The sequence below is a fragment of the Gastrolobium bilobum genome, unplaced genomic scaffold, assembly GCF_033153095.1.
Source record: "Gastrolobium bilobum isolate Gb01-03AN ecotype WA unplaced genomic scaffold, APGP_CSIRO_Gbil_v1 utg56315, whole genome shotgun sequence".
Lineage (NCBI taxonomy): Eukaryota > Viridiplantae > Streptophyta > Magnoliopsida > Fabales > Fabaceae > Gastrolobium > Gastrolobium bilobum.
The window spans coordinates 26,453-33,322 of NW_026898326.1; positions in this window are offsets into that span (position 1 = coordinate 26,453).

Here is a 6,870-nt window from a genome sequence, read left to right on the forward strand (position 1 = left end):
GGACAGAATTAAGGGTTGGTAAAATCTTCATGAATGTCAAAATAGGTTGTCACACGCGAGTCGATACAAAAATTCTTGTTTGAATTGGCCCGTAAAAGAAATTTGTGTGATGTTTTTGTTGAAAAAAAAAATAACCCGCGAAAAATTTATGTCATGTGTCCCGTACATGTCGTGTCATGTCAAATTTATGTTGACCCGTATTCTTTTAATTATTTTTTAATTTCTTAAATTATTAAAAAGTTGGACCCATTTTTTTAACTTTTTTTGGTCAATTATTCTTTTGACTCATAATTTGTGTGCCATTTGTGTGTCATGTTCGTATTAAAGATTTTGATATGAATAAAAATTTATATTATATTCATGTTACGCGTATTTGTATCGTGTCAATATTGTGTTGTGACGAGCTTGTTTTGACACCCTTATTTCTACCATTCAAAACTCAAATTTGATACTAGTGATTATGTCGAAATAACACCTTATCAATTAGATCAACTCAAAACAAGAATATGTTTTTGATTTTTCATAAACCTAAGTTTAAATTTTTCCTTTCGAAAATTTCTTTTGTACAAATGCATCGAGATTAGAGTTAATGAAAAAAAAAACCTAAAGTAAGGCCTTGTGTATGAGATAGTATCTGACCAATCGGTGTGTTTTGATTTTGGCATAATTCATTGTTTGAATTTCCAGCATTCACTCTAATGCAAAGAGCTTTTAGAGACTTTTAAACCTTGACTCCATTGAGAAAAGTTATTCATACTTTTATAATTTTAAAAAATAATAAATTATAAAATTTCAGAAAATAAAAAATATTATTGAAAAATGAAATTAAAAAGTTATGAATTAAAAGAGCTGTATAAAAACAAAATTGAATAATATAAGTAGAAAATTATCAGTTGAAAACCCTCAAAATCGTGGGAAGGTGGCGGTGCAGAGTGGGAGCCCACCCAATTGCCGTCCATGACTCATTTGGTTTCAGTTTTTTGTGCCTTTCGGCAACTTTAAGAGCGCGTGCAATTCCTCTCTCATTGTTTATCAATACAATACTTGTGTTGTTTGCAAATTTGCAATTGCTGCTTTCGGTCCTCGTGTCTTTGTGGATCCCACATCCATTCACTATTCCAAACATACATTCCTTTTCTTTATATTATATCACAATTAAAAAATAAAAATCTCACCTGTAATATTGCCTAGTAATGAATTCTTGGCAACATGACGGAGAAGAAAGAGTTTATTTATCTTTTCCAGTGATTTTATAGTTTGAAAATTTTACAAAAAAAAGAAAAATGAATTATTAATGGTGTAAAACTTTACCACTGTCGGAGAAACAATGTTTTATAAAGACGATTAATCAAAATTAATAGTTAGATTTATAGATAATTTTAGAATATCCAAAATATGCATATACAAAACTCTTAACAGAGTATCTTGTTTAGAATTCATAGCGATGAATTACAAAAATTTGAACATATAATGTATATTTTACTGAACAAGAGAAATGACTTATTCATACAATTTTATAAATAATCGTAATAAGTTCACCCACCACAAACTCATCCACATTAATCAGTTGATGTTGACTAATTAGAGTTTGTATGTCATATTTATAAACTTATTAATATATTTTATAAATACAATTAATTAATATCTCATATTAATATAATATAAAAAAATATTACAATTAACATAAGCCAACTTGAAAAAATATTTTATTTCAATACAGTTTTATTTAATTCATTTTTTTGTATTTAATTTCTTTTGTGATTTTATAATACAAAATTTTCATTCCGCGTGCGAAAACTTCACTGATATATATGTGAGAGAAATAATGCTCTATGTACGCTGGTGCTAACAATAAAATTTGAAAAACAAAATTTTCTATCATTTTATTAAGAATAAACATAGTTTATTACATCCTTAAAAAGTATACAAAAACTCATCCGTCAATAATAATTCATATTAAATTTGTAAGCTTATGGTATATTTTTAGACTTGTATGGTATTGTATTTGGTTTTGATTATTTTTAAGAAAAAATGATTTGTTTTTAAAAAAAATTAAAGATATTTTAAAAATAGAAAATAATTAAAACATAATGAAATGCTAATTTTTTTTTTTTGTGGAAATAATAGGAAATTAAAACAAAAACACAACAAAAAGAAACTAGGCACAAAGCCTAGACCAGTGAACACCTATAGTGTCACCATACAGACTATCAATACAACCTGACGGTGGACAATCAAATTCCTGAATTACCCAAGAGAAACCATAAGAGTAAGAGGCTAGAAAGTCCGCTACTCTATTTCCTTCACGGTGAATGTGAGACATATAAATCTGCCAATCTCGCTGCATCAAATTTCGAATACAATTCACCAAATTAGCCGCAGGGTAATCATGGTGGCACCCATTTGTAATGAGCTGTCGAGCTGAAAGAGAATCTCCTTCGAGCCAAACTTGCCTAAAACCTCTATCCCAAGCTAGCTCCAAACCAACCAAGCAAGCCCATAACTCAGCATGCAAAACTGTACCTGAGCCTAAATTTTTACAGAATCCGACGATCCAAGTTCCTGAGGCATCGCGAAAAACTCCTTGATGAGTGAGACTATTAGGTTTGAATTCATGACCTTACATAATGAAATGCTAATCTTAATGCATAAGGAGTTAGCTGGATTGTTCTCTTAAAAAAATACTTGATGAGTGAGACTATTAGGTTTGAATTCATGACCAAAGCAAATTTTCAAGTATTAAGTTGACAACTGAAGTACCTTCAGATGTTAGGTTTTTAAATAAATAAATGTGATACCGGATTTGGGCCTCGATCAGTCCCCTTAACACTAACAACCTAACTAGGGAAATTAGGAGGAAACCAATAGAGATGTTCATCAATCGATTCAAATAGCAATGACCAAATCAAAAAATCGATAATCGAATTAACCGAAAACTGAAAAAAATCGCATATTTTATTTGATTGAATCGATTTTTGATTTGGTTGGTGAAAACTTATCCAATTCAAACCGATGTAATGTATTATGTATTTATTATTTTCAAAAAATGATGACTTAAAATCTTATTATTTTGTGGACTTTGAAATCTTGGATGTCATTGATAACAAACTATCTTATTTTAGTTTTTTATTGTCTATTAATTTATTTTAACTCTTTATGAGTTTTAAGACTTGTTTTTGTTTGAAGACTTTAATTTTTTAGTGATTTGTAACTTTGAAAGTTTTTATTTTTATATAGCTAATGATTTATATAACTTAAATTTTTGATTTTTCAAATAATCGAAAACTGATCCCATCTAAGTCGAATAAAATTGAATTGGTTCGAATTTTTTAAATTCAAACCAAAGATATAATTATATAATCAAATCAAAAAATTTAGATCAAATAATTTTTGTTTCAAAATCAATTCCATTCAAACCGCTAGCAATCAATCATTCTCTTAGTACTCTGATTCTCTCAATTTTCTTAAAATCAAACCTCACGTATGATATTATGATTGGACTCAAATTGCTATCCTTAATTTAATTAAAAATCTCTGCCGATTAAAAGAGATAAATAATTTTGTTTACTTTTTTATTTCACATTTTTATTGAATGGATGTCATTAAAATCAGACAGAGAAGATCGAGAATTTAAATCCACTTACGACCATTTTAACGTACATTGAGATTTAATTGAGTAATCATGACTCTTGCATTTCAAAAAGTAGATGAATTTGACTATTTATTATATATTACTTATGGTATACTCCTAACACAAATTATGTAACACATTAATTATCATTATAAACATTGCTTGCAAGGTCAACAAAAAATGATGAGTATTTCCGAAAAAAAAAACTGGTAAATAAATATTTTGAACTCAAATAATTTAACTAATAACTCATTATTAACTTTCTAAATATAATATGCTAACTTTTACTTATATAAATAATATATATATATATATATATGGTAAAGCAGATTTACAGTGATTGTAGGTAAGAATTTGTGCAGTCAAAAAATTATAACTATCTACTACGTGTAGTACATAGTTATAATATTAATTTTTTTTTTAAATATAATTATGTACTACAGGTAGTACATACTTATGATATTAAAACTGTTTTTTTTTTCTCTTCTCATTAACTTTTCAGATGATGTAGGAAAAAAAATAACTTTAATATTATAACTATGTACTACTGATAGTACATAGTCATATTTCTAAAAAAATGGTTTTAATATTATAACTATCTAGTACTCGTAATACATAGTTATAATTTTTTTTGACCGCAACAAACCTTATATACATAACATTATAATTCATTTTCTCATATATATATATATGGAAAATGTTCAGCCACAGGAAAGAGAAGTTATCTGGTGCAGTCACATGCTTTTTAGGATACGGAACAATATTATGAAAAACATGTGTTAGCTGGAAATAACTTCTCTCCAACAACATGAGATTAATAGAACCTTATAATATATATATATATATATATATATATATATATATATATATATATATATAGGGAAAATATACTCTTATGTTGTAGGAGAGAACTACACATACATCGATTTTCGTGTTATTTTTTTATTTCTTTTTTCTTTTTCTATAATAGGTGGGTCCCACACATGATTATCTCTATTGCATGAGAGAGTTCTCTCCAATTGCATGAGATTAATAAAGCTCATATATATATGTAAAATGTTTTTCTAATGTTGCATGAGATAAATTGTCTCATGCAACACACACAAAAGTGAGTGGGACCCACTAAGAAGAAGAGAGAGAAAGAAAAAAATGGGTCCTAAATTTTTTCTCTCTGTCATGTCAGCCGACAGTGTCTGAGGAAAGAGAAAAAAAGAACAGCTTTATTGTTATAACTAAGTATGACTGGTCATGCTTAGTTAAAAAAGGTAGCCGTAGATAACCTTATCTAAAGTGGTTGTAGAAATATTTTTCATTATATATATATACTTTAAACCACAATTACCTTTAAACCATTTTTATCAATCCAACAAGAGAGGAATAGTTATAATAAATTTGGTGCCTCAATCCTCGTGGAGACGATACTCTACTCATCATTTTATTACTTGGAACGATCGGTACACTTGTCGATTATTCGCAAAGTGCGCCATTTGATCCAATTTGACCCTATATCGTGGCGCACAATGCGCGGGCTTTGCTCACTCTGCGCGGGACCTGCGCAAAGTGTGCCATTTGACAGCTTTCCCATGCAAATTGCGCCCGAGTTGGTGCAAAGTGCGTGAGCGATATTTTTAATTTTAATCTGATGCGAATTAAACCATTCTCACGTGGCAAAAGTACAGACATCCAGAGTATGCATGTATTTTTGTCGCATGTCAGCATTCTATCATTCTAGCTAGGCAGCACAGCAAGAATGATTGACCATTCAGACGCTGACACGTGTCCAATCCATTCTCGTTTGTCAGATCAGCGATATTGTGACGTGACATTTTGGCAAAAAAAAATTCTGACGTGGCAATCCGATAAATTTTTGGCTAAAAGGTGGCAACATAGTCATTGTCCCCACAATTGTCCACAAAGTGACAAAAGAGAGAGTTAATTGATGTATGGGAAGCATAACCATGAATAGCAAGCTTTGCTTGGACTACTGGGGATGCTGGAAATTTGTGTCTTCGTGCGCCTAAATCCTTTCAAGACATTCCTTAATTCTAGAAGACCTTTTTGTTTCTTTTCCCTCATTCTGGAAAGAGTTAAAAGACCTTTGTTTACCCTGCAGATATCTACCTCCCTTATGGACTTGCTGCCAATCTTTTTTCTTTCTTTTCTTTTGGTATAAATCACTCTGCAATTCTGTTTGTTTTTCATCGTTCTATTAGCCACCTGTTTCTCTCTATTTTTTTTGTTTCCTTTTTCTTTTTTCTTTTTTCTTTTTTTTTTTTGTTGGGATGGGGTGGCCAAGTTTGATTTGTGTTTCCTGATACATTGATCGAAATACATAAACTTAAGTCATGAGGAACGAACAAGTGACGAAGAATTTAGATAATTTGTACAATGTTAGTTTAAACAAAAGTGCAATTATTGCGGGCTTATGCCCTCTAAAAAAAAGTGCAATTATTCCATAAAGAAATACATAAACTTTGCGTTAAGGGACAAGATATTGTTGATTTCCACTTAAATGCATTTGACCCTTGGACAATTGTTAGGTGTGTCTTTAAATCTCTCATGATGATGGAGTGCCCTATAAGTAAACTGGTTTCTTGTGATTTTTGTGGTTCTAAGACTTCTCGTGGTCTCATGCCTAGTATAATTAAGACTTATTTGAGTAAATTAATACATTTTGCATTATGTGAAATATTTTTATACATTGATATAATTTGTTTCCAAATACATGTTATAAAAAATTAATTCTAATTTTACATTTTTAAAACTTTATAACTAATCTATTTGTTGGTATAAACTACATTCTTTATGAGAGTGGCTAATTGATTTCATCCGGCAAGAATTTGCCCATATATATTTATTCTATACAAATTATAAATGAATTCCGGTATCCAGTAATTCTCTAAATTCCTAAAAAATGAAACTGGTAAGTTACATAAATATTCAAATTCGGAAAATAGCTTTCAGAAACTCAACAATGGGAAGATAAGGAATATGCTTTTAGCGGGGTCTCATATCATGATTATATATTACTGTATATGCTTGATGACCACTTGTGTATATAAGGAAGATAAATGTGTTTTGTAGTTTTTGCTTTATGATCCAGATTTGCAACTTGATGAAGACTTTCCTCTAAATCTCTGCATTTCCTTAACCGATCACTTTCAACTGATTTTTCTTTGACATTGCATCTGCATACCTCAAGTATTGAATCTCTAAGCATCTTGGAAAATTCTTGAGGT